Source organism: Cherax quadricarinatus, chromosome 58 (genome assembly GCF_038502225.1).
Source record: "Cherax quadricarinatus isolate ZL_2023a chromosome 58, ASM3850222v1, whole genome shotgun sequence".
Lineage (NCBI taxonomy): Eukaryota > Metazoa > Arthropoda > Malacostraca > Decapoda > Parastacidae > Cherax > Cherax quadricarinatus.
In genome coordinates this window covers 6504630-6521256 of record NC_091349.1, presented here as the reverse complement: position 1 = coordinate 6521256, position 16627 = coordinate 6504630, and the positions used below count along the sequence as shown (strand labels likewise).

General features: G+C 42.8%; 1 protein-coding gene across 16 annotated transcripts in view; it reads left to right on the top strand.

The window, feature by feature from the left end:
- The first annotated feature begins 7554 nt into the window (after window positions 1-7554).
- Window positions 7555-16627, top strand: part of sif (still life) — a 1051963-nt gene continuing 1042890 nt past the window's right edge. For 12 of the 16 annotated variants that reach the window (XM_070097583.1, XM_070097569.1, XM_070097563.1 and 9 more), the window contains exon 1: window positions 7557-7987. The gene's annotated coding sequence lies outside the window, so the exon portion shown is untranslated. Of the gene's footprint in view, window positions 7988-16627 lie in introns of all 16 variants that reach the window. The other 4 variants (XM_070097567.1, XM_070097564.1, XM_070097581.1 and 1 more) reach the window with 3 other exon arrangements.

Below are 16627 nucleotides of genomic sequence, written 5' to 3'. Positions count from 1 at the left end.
GAGACGAGATAAAGGTAGCAAGCTTTCCTAGATGTATTGTTGAAGCGTGAGCTGACATAGGGACGCCTCCTTGCTCTCCTCTCTCTCTCTCTCTCTCTCTCTCTCTCTCTCTCTCTCTCTCTCTCTCTCTCTCTCTCTCTCTCTCTCTCTCTCTCTCTCTCTCTCTCTCTCTCTCTCTCTCACTCTCACTCTCTCTCTCTCTCTCTCTCTCTCTCTCTCTCTCTCTCTCTCTCCCTCTCTCCTTTTACTCGAAGAAGACGGAGGAGGAAGAAGACGATGATGATGAGGAGGAGAGGTTAGTAAGTGTTTTTCTCTGGTGCATATTGAGTCTTTTCAAGTTTGCAATACGTACAAGGAATCACGTTTGTAATTATATATATATATATATATATATATATATATATATATATATATATATATATATATATATATATATATAGAGAGAGAGAGAGAGAGAGAGAGAGATACCTGAAAGATGAGGTGAATCATAGAACTGACAAGAGGAAAAGGTGAGTGGTGCACTTAGGAGTCTGTGGAGACAAAGAACTTTGTCCATGGAACAAAGAAGGAAATGTATGAGAGTACAGTTATATCAACGCTCTTATGTGGGTGTGAGACGTGGGTGGTGAATGTTGCAATGCGGAGAAGGCTGGAGGCAGTGGAGATGTCATGTCTGAGGGCAATGTGTGGTGTGAATATAATGCAGAGAATTTATAGTTTGGAAATTAGGAGGAGGTGAGGGATTACCAAAACTATTATCCAGTGGGCCGAGGAGGGGTTGTTGAGTTGGTTCAGACATGTAGAGAGAATGGAACAAAATAAATGGCTTCGAGAATGTGAAAATCTGTAGTGGAGAGAAGGCGGGGTAGAGGTCGGCCTAGGAAAAGGTAGGAGGGAGGGGGTAAAGGAGGTTTTGTGTGCGAGGGGCTTTGACTTCCAGCAAGCATGTGTGAGCGTATTTGATAGGAGTGAATGGAGACAAATGGTTTTTAATACTTGACGTGCTGTTGGAGTGTGAGCAAAGTAACATTTATGAAGGGAGGGAACCCGGTAGGCCGTACTTGAGTCCTGGAGATGGGAAGTACAGTACCGTCACTCTGAAGGACGGGTGTTAATGTTGCAGTTTTATAACTGTAGTGTAGAGCACCCCACTGGCAAGACAGTGATGGAGTGAATGATGATGAAAGTTTTTCTTTTTCGGGCCACCCTGCCTTAGTAGGGATTGGCCGATGTGTTAATATATATAAATGTAAAATATATATATATATATATATATATATATATATATATATATATATATATATATATATATATATATATACATATATATATATATATATATATATATATATATATATATATATATATATATATATATATATATATATATATATATATATATATATATATAGCTATATATTATATGTATATAGACTGTTGTAGGTGGTATCCTGGGCAGGAAGAGACACCAAACATACCACCACATCATCATACATCCCACCATAAGTGGATGACGGGCATAAACAAGGGAGACATTAATAAAGTACTGAGGGTGTCGAACCAGGTAAGAACCAGGAATAATGGATTTAAGTTGGATAAATTTAGATTTAGAAAGGACATAGGTAAGTACTGGTTTTCTAACAGAGTTGAAGATGCGTGGAACAGTCTTCCCAGTGGGGTGATAGAGGCTAGGACCTTGGGTAGCTTTAAGAAGAGACTGGACAAATATATGAGTGGGAGGGGCTGGGTTTGATTGGTGTCATTGGGTACGGGAGTTATTTCTTGGGAAGCTTTAGGTAGTAGTCGTTTTGATAAGGACCTGCCTCGCATGGGCCAGTAGGCCTTCTGCAGTGTTCCTCCATTCTTATGTTCTTATAGCATCATACATACCACCACAGCATCATACATCCCACCACAGCATCATACATACCAGTACAGCATCATACATCCCACCACAGCATCACACATACCACCACAGCATCACACATCCCACCACAGCATCATACATACCACCACAGCATCACACATCCCACCACAGCATCATACATACCAGCACAGCATCATACATCCCACCACAGCATCATACATACCACCACAGCATCACACATCCCACCACAGCATCATACATACCACCACAGCATCACACATCCCACCACAGCATCATACATACCACCACAGCATCACACATCCCACCACAGCATCATACATACCACCACAGCATCATACATCCCACCACAGCATCATACATACCACCACAGCATCACACATCCCACCACAGCATCATACATACCACCACAGCATCACACATCCCACCACAGCATCATACATACCACCACAGCATCACACATCCCACCACAGCATCATACATACCACCACAGCATCACACATCCCACCACAGCATCATACATACCACCACAGCATCACACATCCCACCACAGCATCATACATACCACCACAGCATCATACATCCCACCACAGCATCATACATACCACCACAGCATCACACATACCACCACAGCATCATACATACCACCGCAGCATCATACATACCACCGCAGTATCATGCATACCACCACAACATCATACATACCACCACAACATCATACATACCACCACAGCATCATACATACCACCACAGCATCATACATACCACCACAGCATCACACATCCCACCACAGCATCATACATACCACCACAGCATCATACATACCACCGCAGTATCATGCATACCACCACAGCATCATACATACCACCACAGCATCATACATACCACCACAGCATCACACATCCCACCACAGCATCATACATACCACCATAGCATCATACATATCACCACAGCATCATACATACCACCACAGCATTATACTTCCCACTAGTAAGTAAGTTTATTCAGGTATACACAAATACAGTTACATAGATTATCATACATAGCAGCATATGTGTAAAGAATCTGGGATAACCCAGAAAAGTCAATGACTATAGCATCATACATCCCCTTACAGCATCATACATACCACCACAGCATCATACATCCCATTACAGCATCATACATACCACCACAGCATCATACATACCACCATAGCATCATACATACCACCACAGCATCATACATACCACCACAGCATCATACATACCACCACAGCATCATACATACCACCACAACATCATACATACCACCGCAGCATCATACATACCACCACAACATCATGCATACCACCACAGCATCATACATACCACCACAGCATCATACATACCACCACAACATCATACATACCACCACAGCATCATACATACCACCACAGCATCATACATACCACCACAGCATCATACATACCACCACAGCATCATACATACCACCACAACATCATGCATACCACCACAGCATCATACATACCACCACAGCATCATACATACCACCACAACATCATGCATACCACCACAGCATCATACATACCACCACAGCATCATACATATCACCACAGCATCATACATACCACCACAACATCATGCATACCACCACAGCATCATACATACCACCACAGCATCATACATACCACCACAACATCATACATACCACCACAGCATCATACATACCACCACAGCATCATACATACCACCACAGCATCATACATACCACCACAACATCATACATACCACCACAGCATCATACATACCACCACAACATCATACATACCACCACAACATCATACATACCACCACAGCATCATACATACCACCACAGCATCATACATACCACCGCTCTCTCTCTCTCCCAATAACACTCACAAAAACATTTAAAATAGTTAGTGTTAACTACTGAGTAACTTACTGACGTGTTGAGTACCTTAACCCTCAGCTACTGAAGGAATGATAAGAGATCAACATACCTGAGGTGTCTCTCAGAGCTCTGGTATCACTGTTATCATCCTACGACTCTCTGATACCAAGTATGATACCTGCATACTTCTGTATCAAGATCAACGTTGTCTTCCGCATTTCAGTGACTCTCGTGTTGAAGATCGTCACTTACAAAGTCACTTTGTGGCATCTTAAAGCAAATGATTTATTTATTGAAATTTAAAAGTAAATAGCAAATTTAAATTGAAATTTTATTATTTCCTTAAAATTAAAAACAATGATTTTTTTTTTTGATCGATACCATGCCTAACCCTTCTAGGGTAGGGTAGGTGCCTGAGCCCGAGCGTTTAGCTCATAAGACTGTCATTCCCATATGCCCCCTTGGGGCGGGGATGGCAGACCAGAGAGGCCTAGCTTGTGGCTAGGCCTGGGGACAGTTGGTCCCAAAGATGAGGAGGTACTTGTGCCTCCTCCCATGGGAGACTTAGGTCTCAGACACTCCCTAGAGAGGGAGCCAAGGCCGGGCCACCACTTGGAAAAGGCCCGGGCCGGGAGAATACCGGCGAATCTTTAATAATAATAAAATAAATCTGAAATAATGGGAAATAATACGTGATCGACACCATGCCCAGCCCTTTTAGGGTAGGGTAGGTGCCCGAGCCCGAGCTTGCAGCTCACAAGACTGCCATTCCCAAAAACCCCTTTGGGGCGGGGATGGCAGACCAGAGGCCTAGGTTCTCCCTACGAGAAGCTAGGTCTGGGGACACTTGGTCCCAAAGATGAGGAGGTACTTGTGCCTCCTCCCATGGGAGACTTAGGTCTCACATTCCCTAAAGAGGGAGCCAAGGCCCGGGCCGGGAGAATACCGGCGAATCTTAAAAAAAAAAAAGAAATAATTAGCCCCGTAATGCCTGAGCTTGCTACCATCTGCAGCTCATAAACTACCATCCCCACGAGCCCTTTTTGGGGCGGGGCAGAGGCCTAGCTTTTTCCTACGAGCCCCGTGAGGGCGGGGACTGTGGCTAGGTCTGGGGACAGTTGGTCCCAAAGATGAGGGGGTACTTGTACCTCCTCCCATGGGAGACTTAGGTCTCGAGATACTCTCCAGATAGGGAGCCAAGGCCGGGTCACCACTACTTGGAAAGACCCGGGCCGGGAGAATACCGGCGAATAAACAAAAAAAGGGTAGGTGCCGAGCCCGAGCTTGCAGCTCACAAGACTGTCATTACCATTAGTCCCCTTGGGGCGGGGATGGCAGACCAGAGAGGCCTAGATTGTGGCTAGGCCTGGGGACAGTTGGTCCCAAAGATGAGAGGGTACTTGTGCCTCCTCTCATGGCAGACATTAGTCTGAGATACTCCCGAGACAGGCAGCCAAGGCCGGGCCACCACTTGGGAAGGCCCGGGCCAGGAGAATACCGGCGAATCAACAAGAAGATGAACAACTTTAATTTAATATACTAAATATGACCGCAATTTTTAAAGGGGTGGATGGGTAAGCCAGCGGAAGGCCTCGGTCAGGTAACTAAAAGCTCCAACGGCGGGTCATCATAAGATCCGCATCAGGAGACACTTGACCTGTTTCCTGACTAACCTTACCTAACCTAAGAAACAATTTTAAATTAATTATTTACATAATGATCATTTATATCATTAATGAACTGGCTTACCCCTCCACCATTAAAGGGTGGAGGGGTAAGCCAGTGGAAGGCCTCGGTCAGATGACCAAAAGCTCTAGATGTGGGTCATCATATGACTTAGACCCGTGTCAGGAAACACTTGTCCTGTTTTTTGACAAACTTGACCTAACCTTCATACCAGTTACAGGTTGTATACCCTGAAAGGGTGTTATATATCCTTCAGCTGAGACATAATTGTCTGGTGGTGACAGCGTTATACGGTGCAACTTTAATGACCCTCGTGTAGCAGATAGACTCTAAGCTCCATTAACCAACCGACCATAGTATATACATGGTATATACATCGAAAGGTATGTCTCAGTGTATATATAAACACATAGCTGAGTTTAATTCCTGTTTTAGGTATTAAGTTGTTCTTGACTTGTGGTAAAGAGGTGACGTGCAGCCTTAAAGACTTTAAACCCTATTAACCAACCAAACTTAATGACCCTCGTGTAGTAGACTTAAGACTCCATTAACCAATCAACCAGCCTTAATGACCCTCGTGTAGTAGACTTAAGACTCCATTAACCAATCAACCAGCCTTAATGACCCTCGTGTAGTAGACTTAAGACTCCATTAACCAATCAAACAGCCTTAATGACCCTCGTGTAGTAGACTTAAGACTCCATTAACCAATCAAACAGCCTTAATGACCCTCGTGTAGTAGACTTAAGACTCCATTAACCAATCAAACAGCCTTAATGACCCTCGTGTAGTAGACTTAAGACTCCATTAACCAATCAAACAGCCTTAATGACCCTCGTGTAGTAGACTTAAGACTCCATTAACCAATCAAACAGCCTTAATGACCCTCGTGTAGTAGACTTAAGACTCCATTAACCAATCAAACAGCCTTAATGACCCTCGTATAGTAGATACACGTCAAACTCCATTAACTAATCATTTGATTACCTGGAAACAAATTATTCCAATTTTTAAATCATGATAAAAAATCAACACATTTACACTTAGTCTAGAACCAATATATTGGGTGGATGCATCAGCGTTAAAAGTTTTAAGCCTATCGGAAGACCCATTCTCAGATTATCCACGGAAAATGTAAGGCTTCCTTTAAAATTGGCAGGTTTACCCGGTGATGATTTCGAGGATCAGCGCCCCCTCGACCCGGCCCCAGACCAGGCCTGAAGATGGATGATTTAATCAACCAGACTGTTAGTGCGGTGGTATGTATGATGCTGTATGTGCACCACAGCCTAGCTGATCAGGAACTGACCTGAAGAAATTTTAAAGTTTTCTCTTGAAGACATCGAGGGGACTGCTGGTAATTGCTCGAATATATAAAGAGAGGATGGTGAAGAGTCTTGGTTCCCTTACAGTTACAATTTAATAATAGTCAGGATGTGCAAATAACTGGTATTTTCATGTGTAAAAATGATAGACTGGCATAAGATACATCAAGGCTGAAGGTTTGAAGGCGAGCAGCAGAATCGTTCTTGAGTAATAAGACACACCAAGGCTGAAGGTGTGAAGCCGATCTAGAGAATCGTTTTAATTACCATCAAGTTGCCGCCTAGGAACCTTGAATGATAACCAACCCTGCCAAGCACTACAGGGATCCTCTTTCAAGCATATCTAAAAATATAATTTGCACCGCTTAAAACAGAGGAAGAATCCATTAAAAACGACGTTAACTCATCCAGAAAGCAATCCCCCATGTTGGCACTAACATGGAATCAACGGGGAAAGCATAAATACACTAAATATTGACATGTGCTTCTCCAAATATATTTAGTAGGAAGCAAGGTTGAGTGTGGCGTCACTGCTGGGCATGTGCCATGGCTAGCAACATACCCAGTGATCATTCCCATGATTCTGCCTACATTACTCTGTACCGCTACTCGTCTCGCATATCCCTAAACCATTTTACCAGATGATTATTCTGAGTGTCCGTCAATGGCTTCCAATGTATAGTTTTGAAATCTGGCTTCAGTTTGGGGCAGGACGGATATGGTGGACACAATATATTAGGACATGTGGTGTGGGTAGTAGGCAACCCCCAGACCAGTGTGATCTGAGGTGTGGTAGAGGGAGGATGTTGTTACTCTCTCTCCTTCCATTACCCCATTTTTTCCACCTCTATAATGGATTATACTGTGCATAGACATACTTAGTGATGATTATGGCATTCTAGGGACGAAATGTGTGCCCGACCCCGACCCCAGGAGGACAATATATGCGGGGCTGATGGCTTTTTCGAGAGGAAATTAAAAATTTTTGTGGACAGGAAATTGAATCTGCGGTAATGAGGCTGACCAGAAGTTTTTTTTTTTATCCCCATGGCCGAGGATTTGTGGTATATTTTGTGGCGTCAGTGAACCGTAATGTGGAAGGAATTGTGGAACTGTCTGCTTGTTAATGTCCACCAACCTAGTGATCTCAACTGCATATTGGGGGGTGATTTTTGCGAATTTTCTGCTGCTGTGGCGGGTAAGTACACTTGTGTACGTTTTTGTGTCGACATGTGTGTGTGTGTGTGTGTGTGTGTGTGTGTGTGTGTGTGTGTGTGTGTGTGTGTGTGTGTGTGTGTGTGTGTGTGTGTGTGTGTGTGTGTGTGTGTGTGTGTGTGTGTGTGTACGTTCCTTAAATGAGGTGAAAAAAATAGGAAATTAATTCTCCGCTTGTGACAGTATTAATTACCTGGTCATGTCAAGGTCAGTTACCTGGTCATGTCAAGGTCAGTTACCTGGTCATGTCAAGGTCAATTACCTGGTTATGTCAAGGTCAGTTACCTGTTTACGTCAAGGTCGGTTACCTGGCCATGTCAAGGTCAGTTACCTGGTTATGTCAAGGTCAGTTACCTGGTTATGCCAAGGTCAGTTACCTGGTCATGTCAAGGTCAGTTACCTGGTCATGTCAAGGTCAGTTACTTGGTCATGCCAAGGTCAGTTACCTGACCATGTCAAGGTCAGTTACCTGCCCATGTCAAGGTCAGTTACCTGGTCATGTCAAGGTCAGTTACCTGGTTATGTCAAGGTCAGTTACCTGGTCATGTCAAGGTCAGTTACCTGGTCATGTCAAGGTCAGTTACCTGGTCATGTCAAGGTCAGTTACCTGGTCATGTCAAGGTCAGTTACCTTGTCATGTCAAGGTCAGTTACCTGGTCATGTCAAGGTCAGTTACCTGGTTGTCAAGGTCAGTTACCTGGTTATGTCAAGGTCAGTTACCTGTTTACGTCAAGGTCAGTTACCTGGTCATGTCAAGGTCAGTTACCTGGTTATGCCAAGGTCAGTTAACTGGTCATGTCAAGGTCAGTTACCTGGTCTTGTCAAGGTCAGTTACTTGGTCATGCCAAGGTCAGTTACCTGGTCATGTCAAGGTCAGTTACCTGGTCATGTCAAGGTCAGTTACCTGGTCATGCCAATGTCAGTTACCTGACCATGTCAAGGTCAGTTACCTGACCATGTCAAGGTCAATTACCTGGTCATGTCAAGGTCAGTTACCTGGTCATGTCGAGGTCAGTTACCTGGTTATGCCAAGGTCAGTTACCTGGTCATGTCAAGGTCAGTTACCTGGTTGTCAAGGTCAGTTACCTGGTCATGTCAAGGTCAGTTACCTGGTCATGTCAAGGTCAGTTACCTGGTTATGTCAAGGTCAGTTACCTGGTCATGTCAAGGTCAGTTACCTGGTCATGCCAGGGTCATCTTTGTAATGCCCGCTACAACACTACAAACTCAAATCAACGGAATTCTGGCATAAACCAGCTTAATTTACCCACCCACCCAAATTTTTTTTTACCTCGATCTAATAATAATATTGAAATTCATGGAACGTGGGCAACACACAGGCAGTCAGAGCCTAGTACATTATTAAGACAAAGCTTATGCGAGATCCAGGGTCAGCCTAGTCCAAATATTCTGCACAGTAGTGGAGACTACTCCAACAACCATCTCCGTTTTGGACGAATTTCAATTTTTTTCGTTACTGCGTTTTAACTGGGAAGACTGGTGTATATAGTGTTGATTTATGTATGAGTGGAGAGTAGAGCAAGAGATGTATGGAGAGTAGAACAAGAGATGTATGGAGAGTAGAACAAGAGATGTATGGAGAGTAGAGCAAGAGATGTATGGAGAGTAGAACAAGAGATGTATGGAGAGTAGAACAAGAGATGTATGGAGAGTAGAACAAGAGATGTACTGAGACAGGAGGATCCAGCAGGTCTGGGATACACCTCGGGTGACACAAACTGTGCTTGAATTATTCTTGCTCTTTATCTTATTTGGCTCTTCTTTTTCGTTTCTTCTTTTTCCTCATTTCTCCTCTTCCTCTTCCTCCTCCTCCTCCTCCTCCTCCTCCTACTCCTCCTCCTCCTCCTCCTCCTCCTCCTCCTCCTCCTCCTCCTCCTCCTCCTCTATGTTTTCCACATATGCTAATGAATTCAAGTCATTCAAATCACGTTCGTCTTTCTCTGATAACACAGACTCATTATCAACACTTTTTCTGAGCAGTGTCGGTGATACTTCTCTCTCTTTCTCTCTCTCTCTCTCTCTCTCTCTCTCTCTCTCTCTCTCTCTCTCTCTCTCTCTCTCTCTCTCTCTCTCTCTCTCTCTCTCTCTCTCTATATATATATATATATATATATATATATATAGGCTGAGGGACTGATTACCTCAAACTCCTCCTCGTCTTCCATCTTTCTCTGCACTGGATTGGAGCCACTGCCTGGCTAAACGTTTCCAGAATAAAGATACTCAAATGTTGCACAACAGATGATAATAATAATAATAATAATAATCTATATTTCTACCAGTACATGATACAACTTATACAGACCATAGCTGAAATCAGTCACATACTACATAAAAAGTCCCTGGTTATGCAGAGCATTTCCCGCAGCTTAGGTTGATTTTGTCCCCAGGATGCCACCCACACCAGTCCACCAACACCCAGGTACCTACTTCTAGGTGAACAGGAACAGCAGGTGTCTTAAGGATACACGCCCCATGCTTCCACCCGTACCGGGGATCGAACCACGGACACTTGATGATTCAGGTGAGTGCGTCACTAACCGAGCTACGGTACCGTGGTTGGGGAGTTTAAACACGTCCGTCACTCTCATCTTCAAGAACAACAGTGGGTCGGATGTCAGCAATTAAAGGCCTATTAGTATTCTCAGTGTTATGTGCCAAGTTATCGAGGAAGCTGCCACATACCAGGTAGTTTAACTATCATAACGACAAGCACATCCTACATAGTTAAGAAGCAGGGTTCAGGAGATGTTACTTAACCGACACCTCCTTTATAATATGTATTATCTGAGACTTCAGATGTCGCAAGGGACTCTCACAGGAATGGTGACGTTAGAGTTGTATAAGGAATTTAATACTGTTAAGTATAGTATAATCCTCTGGAGACTGTTGTATATCTTGTCCCAGCCACAGGAAACAAATTGTAGAGGTCAGTAATACAGAGTCAGAACTCTTGTTGGTGCACACATACCCCGCACATAGGGAAAGAGGAGTTTAAGACGACGTTTCGGTCCGACTTGGACCATTTACAAAGTCACCCTAACATAAAAGATGCTAGATATAATGTTTGTCAGGAAACAGGACAAGTGTTTCCTGAAGCAGGTCTTAGTTATATGATGACCCACAGCTGCAGCTTTTGGTCATCTGACCGAGGCCTTCCACTCCAGCATAAGAGAGGGAGCCAGTATATATATATATATATATATAGGTAGTAGGTTGGTAGACAGCAACCGCCCAGGGAGGTACTACCGTCCTGCCAAGTGAGTGTAAAACGTAAGCCTGTAATTGTTTTACACGATGGTAGGATTGCTGGTGTTTTTTCTGTCTCATAAACATGCAAGGTTTCAGGTACGTCTTGCTACTTCTGCTTACACTTAGGTCACACTACACATACATGTACAAGCATATGTATACACACCCCTCTGGGTTTTCTTCTATTTTCTTACTAGCTCTTGTTCTTGTTTATTTCCTCTTATCTCCATGGGGAAGTGGAACAGAATTCTTCCTCCGTAAGCTATGCGTGTTGTAAGAGGCGACCAAAATGCCAGGAGCAAGGGGCTAGTAACCCCTTCTCCTGTATATATTACTAAATATGAAAGGAGAAATTTTTGTTTTTCCTTTTGGGCCACCCCACCTCGGTGGGATACGGCTGGTGTGTTGAAAGAATATATATATATATATATATATATATATATATATATATATATATATATATATATATATATATATATATATATATATATATATATATATATATATAATATAGTATATATATATGAGCGGGTAGGGTTCTTCAGTGGAGTATATTGGGTCACTTAGTGTTTTTACTACCTGTGTGTGAATGACATGCAAGATTCTGTTGTATATACATGACACTTCTCTGCTAGTCTCAAGACAATGGCGTGCAGAGGGGGGAGGCGGAAGGGGCGGTGGCCCCAGGCATCCAAATGGGGGGGGGGATCCAATTCGAGAGGGAAATAAGATAGTGATTTTGAAATTTCAGTGTGATAAATAAATTTTTGGAGGCTTACCGCACTACAGAGGCAGCGGTTAGCCCTTTATTCCTTTAACATTGTGTACTCTTTCTGTCTAGAGAAAATAGTGACCCCCAATTGAAGATGAACAAGAAAGATAGACATTAAAAAAGAATGTTCAGACTTTGCAAATTATTATGATAATGATGTGGCAGCCATTCAGTTATATGACGAAATTATTGATTTTGTGATGCTCCTTCGAGCTGGAGGGAATAGAATTCCTCCTGATGGTAAAGATGCTGTGGAGTCTTTACTGCAGTATGGGAGGGATGTCTCTCCCATGCTGTGTGTCTCATACACATTACTGTTTATAATCACATTTTTATTTTCAAAATTGAAATTAATAAAAACATATCTGAGGTGTTGAATGTCACAGGAGCGACTGACTAACCTGGCTTTAATAACCATTGAAAAATAATTTAATAAATTTGGTTGATTTATATTTAAATCGAATAAATTGTTTATTTCATGTTTCATCTGTGTTTACATATTCAAAATATCTCCCTTTCTTATAATATTTCTCAGTACTAGGCTTTATAATTGAGAATTTGGGGCATACAACCAAGGAGTTGGCCCCGGGCATCACCAGACCTCTGCCCACCACTGGTCTCAAGACCCTGCAACGAATGGTTACTAGACAACAAACTATTGCAACATTTTGGGGAAAATGGAAGCCATACTCTTAGGCACAAACATGCAAGCTGAAAAGGGTAAATACTCTTAATGTGGAGTGTAAGGAGAAGCCAATACATGTCAGGAGAATTAAAAATGAATTGTGTAGTGAAAAAAACATGCCAGGTTAAGTTCCTGTAGAGAGAGTCACAGTGTTTACACTGAGGCTGACAGGACACTATGTCTACCTCTAATATTGTGTTAGGTACATTATTCTTGTTCTTTACGGTATTCTGCTCTTACAATAATACTGAAAGAGAGACCACGCTTTACCCTGGTATGTATGTTCCCATGGACCACGCTTTACCCTGGTATGTATGTTCCCATGGACCACGCTTTACCCTGGTATGTATGTTCCCATGGACCACGCTTTACCCTGGTATGTATGTTCCCATGGACCTGAATCTAGGAGACAACGTAGCTTGGTCGCTAAGGCACTCAACTCACGCACTGAGGTCAGAGAATCAATTCCCCTCTACGGCTGGAAAACATTAGGACGTGTATCATTAAGACATCTGCTGTCCTTGTTCACCTATCAGTAAAACAGGTACCTGGGTGTTAGTGGACTGGTGTGGGTCGCATCCTGGAGACAAAACTCGCCTAATTTGCGGTAAATGCTCTGCATAACAAGCGGCTTTCTATATAGTAGTACATCATTGATGTCAGCTATGGTCTGTATACCTTGTACACGTACTTGTAGGAATAAAGATATAAACAACTGGAAATACTTAATGTTACACAGAAATGCATCTTTTATACATATATATATATATACAGTAAACCCTTGATAAAATGGACCTCCATAAAGCGGATATTGGCTAAAATGAAAAAAAAAATCTTGTTGAAATAAATACTCAACATATATGTCTAATGGAGTGTCCTACTGGTAATGAAGCTGAAATTACACCATATTTATAAAATTGCTCAGTAAATTTTGTCAAGGTTAGGAAGCAAGGCCAGTATAGCACCAGAGGAAGTGAACACAACAGTGTAGCACCTACAGTAAGTGGTCAGGCAACAAACACCTGGTACACAGCAGTAAAGCAGTGGAACAGGTTGCCTGACCATGTCAAGGTCATTCTCGGCATAACCAGTTTAGGAAGAGGGTTTAAAAGAAGTACCTCGCGAAGGCAGCTACAGGAGGGAAGGAAAATGGTTGTATAGTTGATGTTAGTGTTAAGTGTTATTGGTGACTCTGGGTTTTTCTTCGTGTCGTTGTTCATCTGTTTCATTCTTCACGAGTTTGGGTAATTTAAACTTGTTGGTGTGTAGGACACTTGCAGACATCCAAAACTGTACTTGTACCTTAGTAAACTTAAGTATTCTCTCTCTCTCTCTCTCTCTCTCTCTCTCTCTCTCTCTCTCTCTCTCTCTCTCTCTCTCTCTCTCTCTCTCTCTCTCTCTCTCTCTCTCTCTCTCTCTCTCTTTTATTCTCCATCCTTCCTACTTATCTCCCCTCCTGCTCATATTCTCTCGACACTTCATCTCTCTCCACATCTTCTCCCTTCTCCTTTCTCCCTTATCTCCCCTCCTACCCATCCCTATCTCCTTCCCCTCTCCCCTTCCCTCCCCATCTCCCCTCCATGCCTTCCCTGCTGCCCCTGCTTCCTCGTCCTCTCTCGCTAGTATTTATGAGGTTGTGATTATTAGCCTCACTCAGTTATTTTAAGCTACTGCTGAGTTAACTTGTACCTTTGGTACCTTTGCATGTATTCTTAGCTTCTGTCTTGTGTTATTTCCTGTAGCTGTAATGCCAGTGTGTGTGTGTGTGTGTGTGTGTGTGTATGTATACTTGCCTATTTGTGATTGCAGGGGTAAAGTCACAGCTCCTGGCCTCACCTCTTCACTGGTCGCTACTAGGTCCACTCCCTGCTCCATGAGCTTTATCATACCTCTTCTTAAAACTATGTATGTATCCTGCCTCCACTACATCACTCTTCAAACTATTCCACTTCCTGACAACTCTATTACTGAAGAAATACTTCCTAACATCCCAGTGACTTATCTGTGTGTGTGTAAACACATGAACGTACGTACGTACGTTATCGTACTTGGCGATTTTCACCAGTTATAAAATGGTGGACTGAATATATTGTAGATAAAGGCCATGTAATGGCACTGAGAGAAAGTGAAGTGATTCCACATAGAAAAATACAGATTGTTTCACAATATAGACTGTATCAGAGAGAGAGAGAGAGAGAGAGAGAGAGAGAGAGACTTATTATTAAAACACCTATTGCCAGATGAACATAATGTAAATATAATGAAGAGGAACTTTGTCTTTGCTACAGATTTACGACACGGGTTTCGAACAATAAGTGGCGAAACGTTGAGGCAAAATGAAGAGCAAAACCTGTGTACGGTAATGGTTAGGCCAGAATTATAATGCATAGCAGAGGTGTGGTACCCACAAGTTGCAGAATAGCAGACATAGAGATAATAAATCAACAGGTCTAGAAAAGAACTTCGAAACGTTGAAGAGTTAGAGCAGGTGGGATGATACGAGGAAGAGGAGGAGAGGTGATAACGTAGAAAAAGGAAGATGAGTAGATAAACAGGACTTCTGTTTTTGCTTCCTGTCAGAGGGACAACAAGGGACACGGTTGTAACTGCAGGAGTGGAGACGGTGGGACACCAGGGGGGACTATTTCTCGTATAGAGAGATAGACAGTAGTCGACCACTGAAGGAGAAGGTAGTAAATCCTACAAACCACTGGAAATTATATGATAAACAGAGTATTTAGAGAGGGGAGGACAACAGGCATAACTTCTACTGTCGTTACGAATTTGTAACATGGTAATAAATCTTGTCCTAACAAGGTGACAAGTGAAACAGGGGAGACAGACAGAGACGGACACTTTGCATAGTCTTGGACTGCAAGAAGATGTATGCAAATAGGCAATGATAAATAAGTGATTACACATACACACATACATATATACGTAACTCAGGATCAGCAGGACTTGCTGCTGGCAAGTGGCATGCTGTTGCACACTAACTCCAGATCCCCGGCCCCCCTCCCACGGGATTCTTAATTCCCTTGCAGGTAGAACACACATTGAGGGAGAGGGAGGTTCTTGATTCAGGGACGTGGAGCAGATCCCCCAGCCTTCCTCTAAGTGGGATATATCCCACTGTTGATATATTATTTAGGGGGAAGTTGAGCAGAAGCGGCTTTCTGAGGTTATCTCTCATTGATAAAAATATTTTTTTTTATTTACTCGTTATGAAGTCGAAAGCCGAGGTTTATTTTAATAAGGCCCTTCAACACAAGGTTTGATGCCTGTCGGAAGAGGCATTCTCTAGTTATCTGAAGAAAACCAGTCTGAGGAATGAGTTGTGTAAAACAGAGAGAGAGAGAGAGAGAGAGAGCAGCAGCCGAGGTGAGATAGGTGACTCTTTACTAAGCAGGTGCATGGTGACACCTGAATACTTGGCACTCACCTGAAGCTTGGTACTCACCTGACGTTTGGCACTCACCTGAAGCTTGGCACTCACCTGAAGCTTGGTACTCACCTGAAGCCTGACACTCACCTGAAGCTTGGCATTCACCTGAAGCTTGGCACTCACTTGAAGCTTGGCACTCGCCTGAGGGTCACTCAGTGCCAAGGTAAACACTGGTTGGCACCTCCAGCTCGATGCCACTTGACAGGAAATTGTCTGAGAGACACGTCTGCCACATGTTGTTATTAGTGTTGTTATTAGTGGTATTGTTGTTATTAGTGTTATTGTTATTAGTGTTATTGTTGTTAGTGTTGTTATTGTTAGTGTTATTGCTGTTATTGTTAGCGTTGTTGTTGTTCTTGTTAGTGTTGTAATTAGTGTTGTTAGCGTTATTGTTGTTAGTGTTGTTATTGTTGTTAGTGTTATTGTTGTTAGTGTTGTTATTGTTGTT